The following is a 24,425-nucleotide window of genomic DNA, read 5'->3' as shown; positions in this document are numbered from 1 at the left end:
TAATAGTCTTTATGACTAATTAATTAGTCAAAAATGATAATAAATGAGATAAGTGAAAAACTATTTAATGTTTTACAAAATTACCCTTTGTTCTTTTTCTTCTCAATTAAATTTTCTTCTCAAATGAACCTTCCCCTACCTATATATATATATATATATATATATATATATATATATATATATATATATATATATATATATATATATATATGTATTTTATTATGTTATACAACATTGTAGAGAAGCCAGATATAGTGAATTATTTTTTTTTCTTTCGGAAGATTCATGTTGCTTGTTGCGGCCTATATAAGTACTCAGACTGAGACTGGACTACTCAAATATCGATCACTAGTCGATAATCAATCTGAAGCCATGAAAACACTTGTTCTAATAATCATGTGTGCTGTAGTTTTAATGTTCCCGTTCACAGCATCAATCGGTACCAATCCCGCCCCTGAAACTTTCAACATCGTTAACGCTACAAACTTAGCAAAGCCAGGCTGTGACAGCCGATGCGGAGACTTAATTGTTCCCTACCCTTTTGGTATGGGCATCAACAAAAATTGTTCTATAGGCACTGGCTTCCAGATTTACTGCAACACATCTTTTAACCCTCCAAAAGCGTTTCTAAGAAACGGCGATTATAATCATGTCGTACAAATATCTGATTCGACACTACGCACTTCAAACCTGTTGGCTACAGTTGAATATCGTATTGTCTCGAATTATACAAATTCACCGTACACCTTCTCGAAAGTAAATAAGTTCACAGTCCTGGGTTGTCATGATTATGCCTGGCTGGACTCGGAAACAAAGTACAAGAATGTGTCGACAGGTTGTATGACCATTTGCTCAAGTGTTGATGACGCTATAGCTAACGAATGTTCTGGGAGCGGGTGTTGTCAATCATCCATACCCAAGGATATAAGCTTCTATAAGACTGAGCTTAGAGGATTAAGGGACTCAAACGATAGTAGGCCGGTTGTTGAAGTTCCTTCTGGATCATATGCTTTTGTGGGTGAGGGGGATGTATTCAGTTTCAACGGTTCAGCGGATTTGAGAGACCCTCATCTCAGCGATAGAATTGAAGCTACGGTCCCAATAGTTCTTGAATGGGCAATCGGTGGCAATCTGAGCTGTGCTGAAGCCGAAGCAATGGATGGTTTTGCTTGCGTTAATTCGAATAGCCAGTGTGTTAACTCGACTAGGGAATCAGGCGGCTACCGCTGCATATGCAAACAAGGCTATCAGGGGAATCCTTATTTACCTCCTGGCTGCCAAGGTAATAATTAAGAAACCAAGTTTCTTCATTTCTGCTGTTGCCTACTTTAATTTAAAAAGGGTTGGCGGGTCACCCATTATAAATGGTATATTTTTATTTGTTAAAATTCAATTATAAAAGGGTTGGCGGGTCACCCATTATATACGATCCAACCCACACATGTGACGGCTTGAACTTATAAACTATTGATTTTATTTATTTGAAAGTAGTAACTTAAAACAGGATGGCTTGTCAACCAATTTTTAAACAACACAACCTGCATATAACCTGTTTATTAAATGCGTTAGGCAAGCTAAAGCGTCTACGACCCGATACATTTAGACCCAACCCAAATCCTGATATTTTTTTCGTGTTTTGTCCGGAATTACGACCTTATTCAAACACAGAACTTGTTCATAGCAATACTTCTAAAAAAGTCATTCAGATGTACCCCCAATAGTGAGTATACACGAGTGATCCAAGTTGTCCTAGGTGCTTGAAATCCCTAGCTCAATCTTGGTTTATTTTGCTTCAGTTATTTTTAAGGTTTACCATACCGTCCCAATAGTCTCCATCAAAGAAAAGAAAATAAAAGGAGACAAGAACAACAAAAACAAATTGTCTGTCAAATAAAATAAGGCTGTTAGCTCAGTCTATATGAAAATGTTTTGGTAAATTAAATAAATTAAAAAAATGACTAAATTACCCCTCTATCAATTTTGTATTGTTAAGAGTATTAGTCATTTTGGATGGATTTAGCAACTTTTTTGAAACCTCAGTGGTGTTGGTGAAATCAGAGATCAAACAATGCACAACAGAAGCGATATTTGGGACAATTTTCTGGGTTTTACTTCTCAAATTGAAAATACGAGTACAAGGGAATAATTGAAAAGGTGCTCTACAAATAAAGCTATTCCTACTGCTTAAATACTGGAAACAAATAAAAAAAACTGCAATTAACAATTAAAGCACGTAACCCCACGTTGTAGCCTTCGTGTGATACCCATGACATCCACTTTGTTGAGTCCACATTAAACACACGTGAGTATCTTACTCGGTCAAGAGTTGACCAAGCAAACATTAACCAATACTCTCCCCTTTAATGTTGGCTTGTTCCCCAACATCATTTATTCCCAGCAATGCCCTCATTTCAGCAAACTTAATCCGAGGTAGTGCCTTGGTCAAAACATCAGCCCTTTGCATTTCACCACTAACATGCTCTACCCGAATCTGACTTCTTTCCACACACTCTCTTATGAAGTGGAACTTTATATCTATGTGTTTGCTTCGCCCGTGGAAGACGGGGTTCTTCATCAAAGCAATAGCGGATTCATTATCAACAAGTAACTTCACAGTTTGAGGTTCCATACCTGTTAATTCACTGAGCAGACTTCTCAGCCATAAAGCTTGACACGCTGCAGCCGATGCTGCCATAAATTCTGCCTCGCAGGAGGAGAGAGCCACAGTACGCTGTTTTTGAGAAGACCACGTAACCGGGTTGTTTGCGTAGTAGAAAACAGTTCCAGTTGTGCTTCTGCGATCATCCAAATCCATCCCATGACTACTATCACTAAATCCAATCAAGTTGCCATCTCCTCCCCTTTCATATTTCAGCCCATATCCGACTGTACCCTTTATGTATCTAAGGATTTGTTTAACGGCTAAAAAATGACATACCTTTGGCGCCTGCATATACTTGCTCACAACGCCCACAGAGTAACTGAGATCTGGTCTCGTGTGAAGTAAGTACCGAAGGCTTCCTATAAGTCGCCGATATATAGTTGGGTTAACAGCTTCTCCTTTCTCATCTTTGGTCAAGTGTAACTTCGGTTCCATGGGCCATTTTGATGGGTTGCATTCCAACATTCCAGCCGACTTTAAGATCTTTTTCGCATATCCAGTTTGCTTCAGAACAATTACTTTTTCACTTTGTTCAACTTCAATTCCAAGATAATAACTTAGCTTCCCCAAGTCACTCATATCAAACACCTTTTTCATCTTTTCTTTGAACTCCTTTATCTTCGTCTCGTCTGCCCCTGTTACAATAAGATCATCAACGTAGACACCTACGATAAGATCAGATTTTGACTTCTGGAGTTTGTACACAGCCTGTTCTTGAGAGCATCTCTTGAACCCCATGTCTTTTAGTGTTTTGTCGAGTTTAGCATTCCATGCCCTTGGCGCTTGTCGCAACCCATACAACGCTTTTCTGAGTTTATAGACACAATTCTCTTTCTTCTCAATCACGAAACCATCCGGCTGGGATACATATACTTCCTCTTCGAGATCACCGTTAAGGAATGCTGACTTGACATCAAGATGATGAACAACCCATCCCTCTTTTGCTGCCAATGCTAATAGTAAACGAATAGTTTCTAACCTGGCAACGGGCGCGAAAGCCTCATCAAAGTCGACACCTTTTCTCTGTACGTACCCTTTGGCGACCAAACGAGCTTTGTGTTTGGTGACATTACCCTCTGCATCCTTTTTCAGTTTAAAAACCCACTTCAAACCTATCACCTTCTTACCCTTTGGCAATTCAACTAGAGACCAGGTCTTGTTTCTTTCAATGGAGTTCAACTCTTCTTTCATGGCCCCCAACCAATCTTTATCAATCACTGCCTCTTTGTAGGTTAATGGTTCATCATTAATCAACAATAATTCAGATTCTCTATCATACAACTCACGTACCTCATTCTCGTTCATAGGTGTCGTGTTCTGATAGACATCTTGAATTTTTCTCTGCCCTTGTGGAGGTGTGTCATCGAACGGAGCATGTTTACCAGTTGAATCGTTGCTTGAAAAATGTTGTGAGCTAATAGAATAATCACTTGAACCATCATCTTGCTGATTGCCAGGTGAAATTGTGGCAGGGGATGACCCACCATATTGCAATGGCGAGCTAGGGCTTGAAAATTCTTCTGAGACATTCTGGGTTTGACTTTCATTGCTCCCAATTTTGACCTGCACATTAAAACTCCCAGATGCATATGTGGGCTCACCCACATGGATCGAATTCCAGGCCCATATCTTTTTCTCTTCAAACTCTACATCACGGCCCACCACAATTTTGTTTTCTTTAGGATTGTAAAGACGATACGCTTTACTTCCCTTTTCAACACCAAGGTACACCATAGTTTCACTTCTGTCACTAAGTTTCGTGATTTCATTGAACTTCTTCACATATGCCACACAACCAAACACTCTCAAGTGTTGGAGTGTCGGTTTTCTTCCTTTCCACCGCTCGTATGGCGTCATGTTGTTCAATGCTTTCGTACTCACCCGATTCAGGACATAAACGGCATGACGAACTGCCTCCCCCAAAACGTATCTGGCACTTTCATCGTCTTCAATAGCGACCTGGTTGCTTCAAGAACTGTTCGGTTTCGGCGCTCTACAACACCGTTTTGCTGCGGTGTGTAGGGTGCCGTTAACTGCCGATTGATACCATGTTCTTCACAAAATAGGTTGAATGCTCGTGATGTGAACTCACCGCCTCGGTCAGTTCGAAGAGTCTTGATTTTGTAGGAGCTTTGTTTCTCGACAAGTGTTTTAAACTTCTTGAACTCCATGAATGCTTGGTCCTTTGTTTTAATCATGTACACCCACATGAATCTACAAAAATCATCAACAATCAAGAGAAAATATCGATTACCCCCTGCTGTTTGAGGCGTGATTGGACCACAGAGGTCCGCATAAACTAGTTCTAGTGGTTCCTTTGCTCTCCACTGTGCTTCATTCGGAAACGATTGCCGGGTTTGTTTCGAAACCAAACATCCTTCACAAAGCTGTGTTGGGTGTTTTATACTCGGAATTCCCCGTACCATACCTTTTCTCGCCATTTCTTCCATTTTGCGAAAGTTAATGTGCCCCAATCTTGAATGCCATAGCCAAGCTTCATTATCTAATTTTGTTGCAAGACAAACAGGTTGTGATGTTTTGAGAGCAATTTTATACATCCTGTTCTTTGATCTTTGTACCTTCATCATGAGTCTCCCATTTACATCATGCATTTTTAAATAATCACTCCGCATATTCACCTCGTACCCAACTTCCGTCATCTGCCCCAAGCTCAAAATGTTGCTATTCAAAGCCGGAATGAAATAGACGTCTGGCAATACTAACTGCTCTCCATTTTTGCACTTAAACAAAATTGTTCCTTTTCCTTTTATTTGTACTTTCGACCCGTCTCCAAATCTGACTTGACCCGTCACATTACCATCAAGTTCGGCGAAAAATGTCTTCTCCCCCGTCATATGATTACTGGCACCATTATCAAGGTACCAGATTTCATTGTCATTATCGTCTCTGGCTGGAAATACTTTGTCTTCATTCAAAAAAACCACATCTTTAACTTGCTCTCCATGCACACTCAATAGCAAAGCATGCTCCTCTTCTTGTGTTTGAATAAAATTGGCTTCATCCTTCTGCTCTTTCAATTCATTACATTCGGAGGCATAATGACCATATTGATCACACTTGAAACACTTAATGTGTTTCCTATCTTTTGGCTTTCGGTTGTTTGTGTCATGAGTGTTTGTGTAACCACCCCGGTTACCTCTACCTCGAGTACTTCCTCGCCCCCTTGAACTCGATCTACCGCCCCGGTCATTTGAGAACGAACCTCTACCCCGGCTACCCGAGAATGGAGTCTTGCTTGTTCTCTTTGTGTTCAAGTGGTTGTCTGCTTTTGTAAGTAACAAACCATTGTCGCCACTCGAGTTACCTTGACGGAGCTTTAGACGGTCTTCATACGCTTTCAATCGGCCAACCGCCTCTTCAAACGGCATCGTCTCCACATCCGAATATTGCTCCATAGAGGCAACAAGTTGAAGATACATATCCGGGACCCCATCCAGCAATTTTCTCACCAATTTTTCATCTTCAAGTGTAGAACCGACACTGTTATACTTCGAAGCCAACCCACTCAATCTTCCAGCGAACTCGTCAATCGACTCACCATCTTTCATCTTCATCTTTTCGAACTCACTTGTAAGAGTATGTAACCGTGCCTTTTGCACACGAGCAGCACCAACATATCTCGTCTTCAACGATTCCCAGATCTCCTTAGCCGTCTTTTTCTTTGCCACCTGCAACAAGACGTCCTCCGGAATCGCTTGAAAGATAAATGCTCTTGCAGTTTTGTTCTTCTTCTCGTCGACCGCAATTCCGTCTACCGGTTCGACAGATTCCCATAAACCTTGAGCATCCATCACAGCCTCCATCTTGATGGCCCAAGTAGTGTAATTTGTTGGTGTGAGTGTCGGAATTTGAAGAGAAACTGAATTAGTTTCCTTCGGTGTTGAAGAGGTAGTCGCCACAACTGACATCGTATTGTAACGGGGGTATTTGGGCATGTACGTTGAACCTTGAAGCTCTGATACCAAGTGTTGGTGAAATCAGAGATCAAACAATGCACAACAGAAGCGATATTTGGGACAATTTTCTGGGTTTTACTTCTCAAATTGAAAATACGAGTACAAGGGAATAATTGAAAAGGTGCTCTACAAATAAAGCTATTCCTACTGCTTAAATACTGGAAACAAATAAAAAAAACTGCAATTAACAATTAAAGCACGTAACCCCACGTTGTAGCCTTTGTGTGATACCCATGACATCCACTTTGTTGAGTCCACATTAAACACACGTGAGTATCTTACTCGGTCAAGAGTTGACCAAGCAAACATTAACCAATACAGTGGTTCCTATGAGAAAAAAAACTTTTTTGGATGGATCTAGCAAATGTGAACAAACGTCAGGGACGATTTTAGCAATTTACTCTTTAAAAAATGTCAACTATCTTCGGATGGGTATATGGTCCGGATCATACTGCATCTCTCACTTCTCTTTTTTCTCTCTCTTTCTCTCTCTCTCTCTCTTCTCTTCTCTAGTTATTTATTTTATTTTTTATTTTAAAAATGGTTTGGGATGAAAAGGATCGAATTCCATGGTTTGGGATGAAAAAAATAGGATATAAAAAATTTGATGTAACACTAATGTTGAGAAGAGAGAGTTGGAGGATGACGAGGATGGTGATGATGCATACCCTCGGCTCCTTCCTCATATCCTTAAGACCATCATTGATGAATCATGACAAACTCAGTAAATTACTTGTAGGTAAAGGGATCAAATAAAAATAATATTAAGTACGTATTGAGGGAAAAAGCAAAAAGTGGCGGTGTCATTTTGGTAATTATTAGCAACTTTAAAATTACTGGGGAAAAAGCAAAAAGTGTCTTGTAGAGTAATTTTGAGCATCTGTAGAGTAATTTTGGGAAATGTAAGGTAATTAATTACTCTAGTAGAGTAATTTTGGAAAATGTTTTGTAGAGTAATTTTGTTAGAATTTAGTTATGGGGTTTAGCTTTATGGTTTAGTTTTTAGCTTTTAGTTGGGGGGGGGGGGGGGTGGTTTAGGTTTTTTAGGTTTTTGGGGGTGGGGGATTAGTGTAATTTTGATAATTACCCTACAATTTTGATAATTTTCCTACACGATCAAAATTACTCTACATGAACATTTACAATGGTTTAAGTTTTTTTAGGTTTTTTTTTTTTTTTTTTTTTTGGGGGGGGGGGGGGGGAGTTAGTGTAATTTTGATAATTACCCTACAATTTTGATAATTACCCTACACGACCAAAATTACTCTACATGAATATTTACAAAATTACTCTACAGAAGCTTAAAATTACTCTAGTAGAGTAATTTTGAAGTTACTGATAATTACCAAAATGACACTGCCACTTTTTTGACTTTTCTTTCAATTCGTACGTTTCATACGTTTATTTTATTTTCACGGAAACTTAACTCATTACTTGTATCCTTGTAATGCTAGCTATTATCATGTAATGTTTTGTGGCCAACATGCATTACAAAAATCTAAGCAGGTAATCGTAGGTTTTATTCATGGTATGCATATGCGTGAGATCGATCTCAAATCAAGCGACGACACTCTTCTGAATAATTAAGGATCTTAAAGAACATGCCATAACTAACTTAGGCAACGCTACCTAACCTAAAGATTTCGATCCCTTAGATCGAGAATATTATTTGTAATGCTATATATCATATGACCCATCATGTTGATGACTGATAGATATTTTCTTCTGATTATTAATTTGTAGATATTGATGAATGTAACGATGTGGAAAATAAGTTTCCATGTTATGGAACTTGTGTTAATACCCCAGGGAACTACACATGCAAATGCAAACGAGGGTATTATGGTGATGCCAAGGTTCAAAATGGTTGTCGACCTAAACCACTTTCAATGCGTCTATTAGCTTCTGGTAATTAGCTGGAATTTTAATTAACCAACGCCTAGTCTTCCATGCATTAATAATATCTTTGGTTTCTTCTTTTGAAATATAATGGTAACTTATAATCACTAATTATAGGTATAGGGGTCGGATTGCTTGCAATAATGATCGGATTGTCAGTGTTGTACTTCACCACCAAGAAGTGGAAGCTAGTTAAGCTAAGAGACAAATTCTTCGAGCAAAACGGAGGTGTACTACTGGAAAATAAACTCAAAACCAAGGGAGGTTTTGGTGTTGGTTCAGTGAGAATTTTTCGAGCTGAAGAACTGGAAAAAGCAACCAACAACTACGCAGAAGATAGGATTCTTGGTAGAGGAGGTAACGGTATTGTCTACAAAGGGACTCTACCAGATAAGCGTGTGGTAGCAATCAAGAAGTCCCAAAGACTGGATCAAGGACAAAGGGAACAATTCATAAATGAAATAATGATTCTTACACAAATTAATCATCAAAACGTGGTGCAACTATTAGGATGTTGTTTGGAAACAGACGTTCCATTACTAGTTTATGAGTTTGTCCCTAATGACACTCTTCATCATCACATCCATGACAAAACAAAGGGCATGGGGAGGCTGTCATGGAATAATCGTTTAAGGATAGCACATGAATCGGCTATTGCACTCGCTTATCTTCACACAAATGCTAGAATGTCCATCATACATAGAGACGTAAAGTCTACTAATATCTTGTTGGATGACAGTTACACGGCGAAAATTGCAGATTTTGGTGCTTCAAGGTTAGTCCCGTTGGGCCATGACCAAGTCACCACTTCAAGGGACATTGGGATACCTAGATCCGGAGTATTTTCATACAGGACACCTAACAAGCAAGAGTGATGTATATAGCTTCGGAGTGGTTCTTGCAGAACTATTAACAAATGAAAAACCCCTCAGTATGGAAAGATGCCCAGATGACCGAAATCTTGCAACATATTTTGTGAAGGCAGTGAAGGAAAAACGATTGACTAAAATTCTTGATCATCAAGTGGTAAATGAGGCAAGCGTCGAGCAGTTGAAAGCAGCAGGGGACCTGGTATGCCGATGTCTTAACCAAGTAGGTGGGCAGAGACCTAGCATGAAAGAAGTGACCATAGAGCTTCAAACTTTGAGGAAGTTTCAAAAGCATCCTTGGATCAGTCAAGACAACTACAAGGAAGCTAGTAGCTTACTGATCGAAAGTGAAGATCATGACCTTTATACTGTTCGTCTTAATCATATTAATAGCCCTACTTTTCAATATTACAGTTTAAGCAGTAGTGGACTGAAAAGAATAACGACCTACATACAAAATCTCCTAAAGTATAACTCAAATTCTTAAACAACCGTTGGAAGAAGAGTTAGCTGGTCAAGAGAGTTTTTAGTTGAGTCAGGTGGTTAGCAGGTCTTTAGCTAGTAGTTCCTAAAATAAATGTAGTTAGCTATTTGAAATATTTTTGTTCCCTTGTAATTTGATGCCTATTTTAAGGGCTTAGGTTGTGATCAATAAAATCATCCGACTTTCTTATATTTCTTTTAGTTATCTTTTTCTACATTAAATCTGTTCTTCTATTCAATAAGTGGAATATTGCAACCCTATAGTATCAGAGCTACACTAATCGAGTTATCCCTAAAGTTTTTCATTTTATGTTCTCAAGCGTGCAGAGAAGACACTGCTTCCATGACTATTGTTGCATCTAGAAATGTTTTGTTTCATGTTCCAATATTCAAAAAAGATGGTGTAACACCCCACCCAGATCCCAGATCCCTGATGAACATGCACAATTGATACATACTTAATAGCGGAAAGAAACATTAACTTTTATTTGTAACTTTGGATCCTTGATTACATTGTGCTTTTACTTACAAAAATGTAACACTTAGGAAATTCTTGATCTCTGATGTCATTTATCACCAAGAAGCCCTAGTGATTCCATCAAGGTTTACCTATGATACATTTACACAAAACGGCGTCAGCTATTGCTAGTATGCTCATGCTATACATTTACTGACCATATTGAGAGTTTATACATACACAATATGGGTTGTGTTATTGGGCCATTGGCATCACTGCGTTCCTTGGTTTAAAGTTTTAAAACAACCATTGGGCTATGGGCATTTTTGCCCCTCCTTGCTGTCGAATAAGTATGAGCATATGTTGCTGAGTGATCCCTAAAGTTTTTCATTTTATGTTCTCGAGCAGAGAAGACATTGCTTCTATGACTATTGTTGCATCTGGAAATGTTTTGTTTCACGTTCCAATATTTAAAAGAGATGGTGTAACACCCCACCCGGATCCTGGGTTAACATGCACAATTGATACAGACTTAATAGCGGAAAGAAACATAAACTTTTATTTGTAACTTTGGATCCTTGATTACATTGTGCTTTTAATTACAAAAACATAACACTTAGGAAATTCTTGATCTCTGATGTCCCTTATCACCAAGAAGCCGTAGTGACTCCATCAAGGTTTACCTATGACACATTTACTCAAAATGACATCAACTATTGCTAGTAAGCTCATGATATACATTTACTGACCATATTGAGAGTATATGTATACACAATATGGGTTGTGTTATTGGGCCATAGGCATCATTGCGTTCCTTGGTTTTAAGTTTTAACACAACCATCGGGCTATGGGCATTTCTGCCCCTCCCTGCCGTTAAATAAGTATGAGCATGTGTTGCTGGGATGTAGGCATTACAGGCCCCCCCCCCCCCCCCCCCCCCAAGATTCAACAACACCTCGTTAAGTATACAAGTATCATGTATCCTTACGAACCTGTGCAGGCGTTCAACATACTCTTTAAAACCAATTGGACACTACGAATATATTATAACATTTTTGGAAATAGTCATGATAACTCACGTTGGCTCTGAGACTAACTAGAACTATGTCCGTGATCAAGTAATGGGTGGGGTATCAGCTAGTCATCATTATTGTCGACTTTGGAGTTTGGGTAATCCTATCTAGTTTAAGCATGGCTTGGGTGATAGCCCATGCTAGACTAGGGTAAAGCTAGCCATTGCCTACCCTGGCTATGACCCTAAGCTCTACTCCTAATATGATACTAAACCTAAAATTTATAACTTAAACTAAGATATCTATATATCAAACAAAAATATCTATAACGGGACTTTCTTCACCTAAAACATCTATATATCAAACAAAAAAACCCTAAAACAACTACTTAAATTATCCACCAAAAATATAAAATTATCCCTTTAGATCCCCCTATTGAGCAAGCTGAAAAATGGATCTTCTTTCTCACCATTACCCCTATCATCACTTAACTTGTTAAGAAGCCTTGCGCCATTAGCCTTTGTAGCTTTTGGATTCTTCACTTATATAAATGCCACTTTCTTGGGTTTCGCTTGGGTAAATCTTTATTAGCCGGTAAACTTGAACATGTAAAATGCTCCTGTTTCGGGTTTTTTTACGAAAGATTCTAGAACACCCGATTGATCTTTCATGCTTACATTCATTAATAAGACCCTCCATTGACGAAAGATTACCGGTTTTCATGGTAGCAGGGTCTTCTTCACAAGTTTTGTCCATAGTTACAACAATTGGTTTATTTTTTAGACTAAAAAAAGGAATAATGTTGGGTTTATGAACACTTTTGGATGACTCACAATTAGGGTCAACATGGGTCTGGTCAGGTTATTGGCTAAAACCGAACCTATAACCAATACTTTGATTTTAAGATTTTCATAACCAGTTCGTTGGTTATAAACAGTTTGCTTTATTTGGTTGTTAAAGTTCTATTAATTTGGTTAATTGTTGACTTTGGAATTAGCATTCTTTAAAAAACTGAAGGAGAATAAGCAACAAGTAATATGTTGTCTAATAAAAACTATTACAAAACCTTTTTGACATATACAAATTATTTACAGAAAAAAATAAAGGTTGTTTTTAGTGCTAGTTATTTTGGTTATTTATACACATATAACAATAACCAAACCATATAAATAGTTACAAAAAGTCATAACTAAAACCATCGGTTTCGGTTAATTCATTTGAGTTACTCGGTTTTCTACTCACACCTATACACACATATTCTTATCACCAAGAATGGTTTCAATACTCTACTGTAGATGAATCTTGACACACGACAACATCTTTTGCGACTTGAGATTTGTGTTCTCAGGTTTAATCTTTTTCTCAAGTAAAATGAATTTGTTAGTTTCCCATAGACATTCCAAAAAGACAACTTGCTCATTTGTTGGGTAGTATTCTATAAAGACCTGAAAGTCATTAAAAAAATATGGTTACAAAGATATTTTAATAATATTTAACAAAATAAAGTGACCATAAATTAGCATATTAATAGAGCGACACGTCACAATTTCTTCTTGGTTAAATTTGATGGTGTTAGGATCTGAGGTTGATATTTGTAAATTAATTCAGATAAAACAAGCAATAGTGATTGTGATAACTAATAAAATTCACAAGTAGAAAGATATTATCAACAACTATTTTTCATTAATTATAAGATTCAAATGTTTTACAGAATAATTCTACAATCTTCCCCTCAGCCTGATCACTCACAAAACTATTCGTACAAAAGAGAATGCGTTAAGTGATGAACTAGATCTCTAACAGGTGAGATCTATTTATACTAAGTAGAAAGCTCTTTTAATGATTGGCTGACATCACCCTGATAGTGACATCTAAGATTCCTAATATAAAAGATTCTACAAATGTTGCAAACATGTGTGCAAATCAAACAACTGATCTAACTATGTTAAACACTGATACAAAGCAAGTATTGTTACATTGGGAAACATCTGTTTAGGCTATCCTCTATTGCTTTGATCCAAACATCTGTTTGGCCATATAGATGTTTGATCTTTTTCATCAGACCTTTGCTTCAACAGACTTTAGGCTTGAATAAACCTTGTTTCTTCATGAACAACGGTTCCAAGGCTTTGAACAGATGTTTGCTTGTCTTCAACATATGCTCCGATTTAGGTGTTCAAGATTCACTAGCTTTGGGAGAAGACATGCTTCATCAACTGTTTATTTCTTGATCTCATTTTCATGCTTTGACTTTTGGATATCATCTGTTCTTTTGTAAGTCCAACAATCTCCCCCTAGAACAGATGATGCCAAAACAGATGTTTTATTTGATCAATCTTTATTCCTCATCAACTATTCTCTGATTTTCCCTTTGAATTGTAATTCAGAGTTCAGAGAATTAGCGTCTTCTGGATCCCTTTCTAGTGGAAGACTGATTAGGTCTTGCAGATCTTTAATTCTTAGTCCTGAGGCATATTTCATTGAGATCTTTTGCACCTCCCCATTGCCCCTAAGCAAAGTCAATTCATGGGTATTATCTTTTGATTTCCATTTAAGAATTTTAAGACTAAGGGGATTTGCCGGGACCATAGTTATTGCAGATGAGTTTGGGGACACGGGTCTTCCCATGATAGTGTCAAGTAGATCTTTTTTTCCTGGTTTCATCCTCCTTTCCAAATATTCTTTTTAGAAAGTCCCTTGCAGCGTTTGAGATGTTTCTTGATGATGGAACTCAGAAGGTTCAACCAATGTTTTTTATAGGTAAGTCTAGTTGATCATATTCAGGCTTTCTGGGTAATGAGGGATCCTTTTCACTTTTTATTTCCAGCTCTTTATAGTTTTCAAGGGTTGTTGACTCATTCTATTTTGTCATTGTCTTTATGGTGCCCATTTTTGCAGAAGCCAATTCTTCCTTCATTCTTTTAATCCTCAGAGCCCTTTTGTCATTTGGTTTCTTGCCATCTTTACAGTTTGGGGGTGAAGGATTGATATCATGTAATAGCTTCAACCTTTCAATCCTCACCATTTCATCTAGTAGGGATTCATTTAGCCATCATGTGAATTGTTCCTTATCAACATCATATGGTTTCTTTTCCATGATGTAATTAAGGTAATCTTCTCTGGGAAGCTTCTTAAGATCTGCATTAGTTATAGGATCATGGGATAAGTTTCTGCAGATCATTGTGGCATACCCTTGTAAGGCATTCACTTTTCTATATTCATCTGCTAGAATTTGCATGATTTATTTATCATCCTTCCCTTGGTTTCCTTCCAAACCCATCCTTTTAGCTTGCCATTTCTTGAGTTCCAAATATTCAGTGACACTGGCTGACCTTGGAAGGTTTGCAGATGGAAGAGATGGTGATGATACTAGGAGTGATGATGTTGTTGTTTCGGTGGAGGATGATTTGATAGGTGTTTTGATGGGTGAAGTTATCATTTTTCTTTTTCTGGTTTCCGGGATAGGTGGTAGCGATGTGGTGAGTGGTGTTTTTGTAACATCTGTTGGCAATTTTGAAATGCCAAAAGATGTTTGGGGTGCAGTGGTTTGGGATGGTTGAACAGTGGTTTGAGATGGTTGAGTAGTGTTTTGAGATACTTTGGCCTTTTTGCTTAGATTTAGTGGTGGAAGCTTTCTGAGGTTATCACTACTTTCCCCCCTTTTTAGCATCATATGTAGGATACTTAGGTGTTGGAGTAGTGCCAGTAGCTTGAAGAAGATGATCTTTTATGGTTTGAATCTCTGCTTGTGTATCATTGAACGTGGCTTCAATCATGTTTCTGATCATTTCCATGTGTATGTTATGGGTGGCATCTGCAGATTGCTTTTGTAGTTGAAGATAAGCTTGGGCATGGAAGGTGACGGATCCTGCCATAATGTACTCCTACCTATACTATAGCACCAATACCTGAAGTTGAGCATACATACGACGATCTTCATGCGTGAATAACGGGGAGCAACTTTTTCTATGAGTTTTGCATTTGTTAGAGGAGGCTTAGAGTTTTGTACCAAGATCTTCAGCATGTCTTTTATCTCAGCCACATAAGATTCTAATTTGGACACTCTATCCGTCAATTCCTTGTATCTTAATTCATCACCTGAGCTAATAGGATAATCTGAATTCCCACCAAAGGTGGTTGTACCTGGTTTTGAACCAGGTGCCCCTTTTTCTTAGTACTGGGGACTTCCAACTGTTATAGAGTGTACTATTGTAGACTCAACAGTTGTTGCCTTCAAATAGGTCTTAGGATAGTTACTGTCAAACTGTGAAACTGTTGTTTCTACAGTAGTAGTAGCTGCCTCAATTGAAAAATATTCAAGTGTCCCTTGGGACACAAGAGATGTCACCTTTTCTACTTGTGGGCTAGCAATGATTCCTGAACTTGCCCTAGTCACTTGATGAGGTACATTCTTAGTGATTTGTTGTTGAGAGGATTGTGAAAAACAGTTTTATTAATTGCATCAAGCAATGGTTGTATAGTAGATAGTACAAGTGTGGTGGGTGGTGGTGAATGAAGAGAATCAGCCCTAGGGAGGGGCTTGAGGAGAAATGCTCAATTGAGTCATTACCCTCTTGATGTGGTTCACATGTGCTTAAAACACAATCATTTTGTGAGAATATGTGAGGAGTTTGGATAGGTTGAGATGTTTGCATCTGTTGTGAGTAAGTAACAACAAATATTTGTTGCTTTTGTGATACAGTTGTTTCCTCTCATACCTCATCCTCCAGAGTTACCATTTTTGTTTTTTTCGTTTGGATTTGTATTAGCGCATGAAATTGGTCTTTTTGGGAATAGCTGGTGTGTGTTCCAAAAAATACAAGAGATAATAAATTACCTTAACTTTAAATAAAAATGAAAAAAAGAACAAAAGAAGTGAAAAAATAAAAATAAAAAGAAAAACAAAAGAGGGTAAAAAATAAAACTTTAAGTCCATAAAAAAAAGTTTGAACCTGAGCCACTATGATGAAAAACAATAGAAATTTAGTCAGACCACCCAACTAACAATGTTTATGGTAGTTCTCTTGAGTGTATATATATATATATATATATAGGTTTAGGATTCTGTAGAAAAAGGTTAAATTTGTGAGAAGAATAAGAACGAACATGATGAGGACACATGTTATTATTTAATTTATTAGGATAAGGGCAATTAAGGAATTTAATAAATAAACCTAATTAAAGATAAAATTCAAAAATCCACATGCAATGCACATGCAAGTTCCCCCGTCTTTTTTAAACGTCAATAACTTTTTATACGTATTTTTTTTTAAATTAAACCATAATAACGAGTGTTTTTTATCTTTAATATAAGCACCATATACTTATATAGAGAAAAAAATTACGTTTTCAATCGGATCTTTTAGTCCATGGTGTTTTCTCTATTTTGTTTTAATTGTATAGTGATTCAAGGCGTTGTGTTTTACAATAAAACACTATGAACGTATATAAGACACCATAACATTGCAAATACTATTTACATTCCATCTTTCAGTCTTATTTTCTATGGTGTTTTATTTTAGGAATTCAAAACAGATTATGGTGTCTTGTAAAATAAAACACCATAGAAAACAAGATTGAATGTAAATGGTATTTGCAATATTATGGTGTCTTATATACGTTCATGGTGTTTTACTGTAAAACACAACGTCTTGAATTACTATAGAATTAAAACAGCATATACAATTAAAACAATATAGACAAAACACCATGGAGTGAAACATACGATCCATACGTAAACTTTTTCTCTATATAAGTATAGCAATATGGTACTCATATTAAAAATAAAAAACACTCGTTATTATCGTGTAAATTATTTTTTGAAAAAAAAAGTCACGTGTAAAAAGTTATTGACGTTTAAAAAAGACGGGGGAACTTGCATGTGCATTGGATGTGGGGTTTTGAATTTGAAAATATTAAATTTACCTTTATACCCTTAATATAGAAAATTAATTATTTTAATGGTAAACATTATTTACAATTTTACTATTAGAATCTCAACCATTAGATTATAGATCAAAAGGTGTAGATTCCTTACTACACTTCTCACAAAACACACACTTTTTACAATAATTTCAAGTGTTGGTTCTTATGAAAACAACTTTTTCTTAATTTTAATAGGCTATATATATATATAAAGTATATCGTACATTACGGCTTAACGTACTTCACGTATAACAACGTGCGTGATTTGTTATATAACATGCGTGATTAATGTTTTCAATATGTGTGATTATTGTATTTCAACATGCGTGATTTTGGATTTTTGAGTTATAACGTGCGTGATTTTAAAATGAACGTGCGTAATTACCAGTCGTACGTGATATACGTTAAGCCGTAATGTATGTTAACCTTCCTCTATATATATATATATATATATATATATATAGCCTATTAAATCAAGAAAAAGTTGTTTTGATAAGAACCAACACTTGAAATTTATATATAGTATAATATAATATATCCTTTATAAAATAATATGTTGTTATTAAATATCTAGTAGATGTATTGAAAGAAAAATATCATGTCTTTGACAAATGTTCTATAAAAAACAAAGCTACAATTTAGTTTTTTTTATGTTCTTTCGTTGATAGAAACACAAAGTCAGATTACAAAAAGCACTTACGTTTCCTTAATTGATCAAAATTGGCTTCAATTAATAATAACTGATCATGATTGACCCTCACTAGTTATAACGATGCATCTAAGATATATAATGACAAATTAAATGTACTTTTATTTCGATTTTGTATATTACCACTATATGCATTATCTTAGACTCTTTTAGATCGCTTTATTTATTTCTTTCTATTCCAAAGAGTCTTGGGTTTTAAGAAATTATATATTAATCTTCGGGGTTATTGGATTTTATCACCCCTAACTATTGGATATTGGCTGCTGCCACCCCAACTATCACTTTGACGCATGCCACCCCCCAACTTAACACTTAGTGTCACACCCTCAAAATACCACATGCGGAAACCCCGCGGGACGTGTGACGTACCAGGATCTAGCCACCAATCACATTGACCTCATAACAATATTTTAAATAAAAACTTTAATTCAATAACATAAAGTATTACAAACGTTAAACATAATTCATTGTATACAACAGAAGCATAAATCACTTGTTAAGCGTTTCATAAACCACGTGTTCAAAAACCATTAGACTTGTGTTGCGATTCCATGTTTCTCGACCCATGACCACTCTAGCCTTCCAGACATCAAGTTCCATGATATAAACCTACAGACCTGCAAGCATGCAGACAAGTGTGTCAGACGAAGCTGGTGAGTTCAAAGTTTTGTTAACGTGATTAGTTGCCAGTTACCAGATTAAAATGTTTCACAGATTCATTGTTGTTAATCACACGCTTACCGCCGATGGCTCCAGATTATTTGCCCTAAACCCCATTGCCTCTATCAAAGCAATGGTCAAGATGGGGGTCATTAGTTCACTCCCGACCTCCTCGGTGCGATGTGAGGGTGCCAAACCTAAGTAGTGCTACTGACTAATACCCCGTTGCCCTACAAGCAACAATCGGTAGGAAGGACTTGAGTGATAGATATAGACGTGTATTAACCAACAACCCAGGTTTAACATTCCAGTCAAACCCATTACCCGACATTCCTCCCCGGAACGTTTACCAGATGTCCCTCCCCGGAACGTTTACCAGATGTCCCTCCCCGGAACGTTTACCCGATGTCCCTCCCCGGGACGCATGCTTGGAAAAAGAGCAGTGAACTCACCTTAGATTTGCTCGGTATGTTACGTTACATTACCCGTACCCAGTTGGTCAACCAAACCCTATCGTGGTTACCAATAGAATCAGTTTCTCAATCAAATAGGTCATGTATTTAATACAGATTGCATTCATCATCAAGATCATTGCATGACATGTATCACGTATCTAATTCACATACAAATCCACCTCCCATGTGACCATCGCAAATCAACACATAACACATAGCAGCTATTCAGCTCATACCAACCCGCAATTCACATGTTCAATTAGTAATAGTACTTATCAGTCAAATGTGCCATTCATAAAGACCAACCCATGTTTCCTCATTCATAATTAATCATTATTAACAGGTAGTATCAGGGTTCCATTAACCAAACCATTCTTTATTACACACGCAATTAATATAAACATCATAACCTACTGCCCATACAAAGCTTCTCGGCGAAAGATACACTCGACGAACTTCTATTTTTCGTCGCGAGTATATATGAGAAACACCAGTCCTTCGTCGAGGTTATCGGCGATGAAATACCAGTCTCTCGTCGTCACAGATTTGACGAAATGTCAATCTTTCGTCGGGTTGAGTATGTGACAAAACACTGTGTTTCGTCGAGATCAAACTATGACAAAGAACCCTAAGTTTCGTCGAACAGTTACAGATCCAAATCAGTTACCATCTCACGCTTTCCTAGGACCCTAGTCACCATTAACAGTTACACAAAGCAATCATCAAGGCCCTAGTTAACATTTACCATTTCTAACCAATCTTATCATTTGACAACATTATACCACTCATAACAGATCGATCATCAATTGCCATTTTTCATTAAAATCAATATTCAATTTAACCAAGTCACATAATCATGATCACTACCCGGCTTTCATCACATTCAAGTCATCCTAATCATTCTACGAAACGTATGAACGCAGCCAACAATCAATCAACACATACATATATATATATATATACACACACACACACAAAACACTCATCGAACCAATGATCATAACAACATCACATAGCATCTTCAATCGCATATTCATGAAATGAAAATAGAACACTAACCCTACGAACGAACTAGGCGACTAGACTGGCTCTCCTTCTTGATGTCGTCGACTTCACAAGGACCAGTGAGAGTGCTAGGGTTTGAGATATTGTGAGTTTTGGTGAGATAAAACACCCTGCGTGTGTTTATGTTTGCGTAAAAGAGTTGGGCCCTTCCTGGGCTTCAAAGAAAGTCTGGGCCAACGAAACACCCCTAATGACGAAAAACATGTTTCGTCAAATACTAGAGTTAATGAGGAACATGTTTCGTCGTCGAGCACTAAAGTTGATTAGGAGCATGTTTCGTCAGCAAAGATGTAAAACAATCAAAGAAGTCTGAACTTGGGAATTGATGTAGTGACAGAATATGTAGACTAAAGTGGCCGCATATATATCGATTAAAAGGAGCTGTACTTAACTATTAATTAATAGGTCTGGCTTTGTATATGTGAGTATACATGAATTCTGAAGTTGGCTGAGATGTGATATGCATGAGTATGTCAAGTCTTTGAATTTAATATGTGTATATGCTAGTGGACCGATTATGTTGATAATTTAGAGATACTCATGAACATGCTATGATAACATATTAAAACAATCCCAAATTTACATGTAACCATCAACATAATAATCATTCATATAACATGCGCATCTTAAAACGTGAAGCGAATTGTAAACCAAACAGGATCGTGAAATAAGTAACGCGTAGAGAAAAGTCCTTGGAATCTCGGGTTGTCACACTTAGCGTGTTCTATCACCACGTCGTTAACTGATCACTTGCTTTTGATCCTGTTACTATACTTTTGGGGGTGTCCTAAGATCCCTAAAACATTCCTAAGATCCCTAAAACCTTCCTAAGATCCCTATGACACCCCCAAAAGTATAGTAACATAATCAAAAGTTAGTGATCAATTAACGATGTGGTGACAGAACATATTAATTGTTAAGTTGGGGGTGACGGGCGTCAAAGTGATATTTGGGGGTGACGGGCGTCAAAGTGATATTTGAGGTTGACAGCGGCCAATAGCTAATAGTTGGGGATGATAAAATCCAATAACCCTAATCTTCGTGAACATGTAATGAGTATTCTAGATTCTTCTTTTAAGTTTCTTGTCTTTGAGACCAATCTAGAATTTTCCAACACTTGCATTTTATTTTAAGGGTAAGATGATGTAGAAGTGGCTAACCTTTTCTATAGACTTACTAAATTTTAATTGTTAAGTTAGATCCTTGAATGATTCGTTCACACGAATCTTAAAGTAGTGATTAGTTTCATCTTCATTTCGATGTAAGCTTCATTCAAAACGAAATTCCGCAAGATAGTGATTTGTTGGTATTTGGGAATAGGGCTGCATATTTAGGTCTATCATGATTCATGTGTTAATTTCTTTTGGCACTGGTTTGAATATTTCATAACTTGCTAAACGACGGTCCAGATTTTCCCTTGATATTGGCATTGGTGTAGGGAGTGGATTTTCTTCAGTTGGTGGATGTACTACTACTGTTCGGTTCTTCTTTCTCCTTCTCTCTCGTTTGCCTTTCCAATGCCACCTTCTTTTCTTAAGTGGTACTTTTGCTAATGGTTGTGCTTTAAACACCATTGGTTTGTCAATGTCTTCTTCATATCTGGTTTGGGTTCCGGCTTGATCACCAGTTATTTCCATATCAGTGTTAGTAACAGATATGTTCGGAAAAGCTTCTGACATCTCTTTATCGCTCATACTGTTGCTCAAAAACAATAATAACAACGAACTCTAAAAATCGTATATATATATATATATATTGTTAGGATTACAATAACCTTATCTGTAATTAACAAAAAAATATTTTACCTATTTCCTAACTTCTAATCTTCAAGTATTATTACAATACTTATTTTGCTTAAAGCAGTGACTCTGATACAACCTTCTGTCACAACCCCCGACCCTATCTTGGACGGGAGTCATGAACAGTTCAAGTGGTACCGTTGTTTATTAAAACTTTTGCAACGGAAATTTCATTAGGATCGTGTGTCATGAAAAATATCAAAGTTATCAAACACTGGAATTTTTATTTCATAACTTGTAGGATAAACCCATATTTACATAAAAGGTTTTGTAGGGATGAACCCTTAATTACAAAACACGTTGCTTTATTCAGGTGTTTAAGATTTTGTGTCTCGTAGCGATCGGTTACACCATCACCGTCGTTCCGGTTTTCGTGTTTCGAGCAGAGTTTTTTCTTGATTGTTGGGTTTAAGCCAGGGTTAACGTTTCGGATATGAGTGTGGATGAACCGGTTGAGGGCGGAGACGAAGGAGGAGGAGCGGCGGTTGAAGAATGAGATAACCTTATCAAATCCTATCCCATACTCAAACCTATTGCCATAAACCATACAAAACCCGGTAGATTTATAACCTTTTAGATTTATAACCTTTTAACCTAAACGTCAACATGGATTTCTTTTATATTCGTTTCAAGTACACTACCAGATCGGGTCAAAAAGTTACATACCCTTACTAAAAAAAAAAACAAATGTGCCAAAGACTTCAAATGCCATCAAACCCCTCTAGATCCGTTTATTTACATAATCTTGTATGATTACATTACAATTTATATAAAAATGAATTATATTGTGGTTGAATTTTAAAAGGGAAAATGTTACATCGTGATTTTGAAAATATAAAAAGTGAAAGTGAAAATTGACAGTTGACATCCAAAGTGCAACAAGCCAACAATCCATCTCATCTTGATGTCCATATATATCAAGCTTTGCCATTAATATTAGTATATCCGGCGGACCCGGAAAATTCATGAGAGGCGGAATTTTTTAAAGGTATTACATTGTACAATATATTTTTTTTTTTGTCGGGTTTGGGTCAGAGCGGATCGGGCCGGATCATATTTAAAAAAAATAACCAAACTAAATTTCGTATAATCAACAAAACTACGATAAATATTCAATCACATACTAGTAATTTTTTGGTAACCACAATCAAATAAACTAAAACAATTAAACAAACATAATTTTACTTTCACAAATAAATAATCAAACATTTAAACTATCCACATTTAGCCAGATTTGCTTTATTTTTAATATTTATATGTTTTTAATACCTGTCGAATCTCCGAATCCCTGGTGACGTTCAAAGGGTCTTCGCTGACGTTGCAATGCCCAGCCTTTGTTTTCTACAAAAAAAAAAACCGTTAGCCTCGCCACGGAGGGCCCCGGGAGGGGGATCTGTGACCAAGCTCCGGCGTGAGAGTAAGTAAACTTGCCGGAATCAAATGAGAAGCCTATTCTGACGAGAGTGATCACCGGAATATTCTCTGTGGTGTGGATCTTAGTAAAGTGGTGTTTATGTTGGTATTTAATAGGAGAGTATCTTTGTTGGAATAAATGAGAGTGTCCGACATTTAGTGAGGGTTACCTTCTGCCTTAAGGCTCGTTGTTCACCTTCCTTATATAAAGGAATGGGCTTATCTTCCTCGATAAATGGCTCTTGATCAATCTAATGGTATGCTGCCATCTTCGGGGAACTCAGACACGTGCATGAGCCCCAACGACTGGATCACTGGTTTCAATTAATGAAGCCAGCTCGATTGTATGATTATCCGGCGACCTCTTTCTCTCCCTTAATCAAGCATTTAATGTTCTGCGGTATTTTTGGATTCCTCTCTTCAGTTTTCCCGCTCTTTCTGTACGTACAAGACCCTTATAAAAAGAAGTATTGACTTTTGGACTTTGTTGATTGGGCCCAGACGGTTAGAGCCCAAGACAGGTTACGTTGGGCTTCCAACTGGCCTGTCGTCAATACCCTTTACTTGAAATTCAAAGATATGATAAATTTTATATCACGATATTTTATTCTTTATTTATTAATAATGTTCTACACCGAATATATAAACATTTGTTATAATTTGGGCTGTGCTTTCAACATAAAAGGCCCAATTGTAGATTACATTAGTTATCTTCTTTGTCAACTTCAAAAGAGGCCCAACTGTATATTAGATTATTAGTTATCTTCTTTGTGATCGTCATCGCCTCTATTCAACTTCCGCAGACTGAGAATTTTTAGGCTCCCTAACTTCACTTTTTCTTTTCATCTAGTTTTGTTGGTGGTTTTGAAAGTCCATGGGGCGGACGAGAGACCTAACCAAACTTTTAAGGGGTGCGATCAAGATTTTTGCTTAAAAATTACACTAACTTTTTTTTTTCAAGTGATGTGCCCGCCCACCAACCAACCACCAAGTGTAGGTCCGCCTGATCCCCAACCATCATAGGATCATAGAAAACAAA

General features: G+C 37.1%; 1 pseudogene; it reads left to right on the top strand.

Annotated features, from left to right (window-relative positions):
* Positions 1-396: 396 nt before the first annotated feature.
* LOC118491483 lies at positions 397-9,894 on the top strand (annotated as a pseudogene).
* Positions 9,895-24,425: the final 14,531 nt, after the last annotated feature.

This window comes from Helianthus annuus, chromosome 4 (genome assembly GCF_002127325.2).
Source record: "Helianthus annuus cultivar XRQ/B chromosome 4, HanXRQr2.0-SUNRISE, whole genome shotgun sequence".
Lineage (NCBI taxonomy): Eukaryota > Viridiplantae > Streptophyta > Magnoliopsida > Asterales > Asteraceae > Helianthus > Helianthus annuus.
Note: the sequence above shows the minus strand (reverse complement) of the source record. Positions and strands in the feature narration are given on the sequence as shown.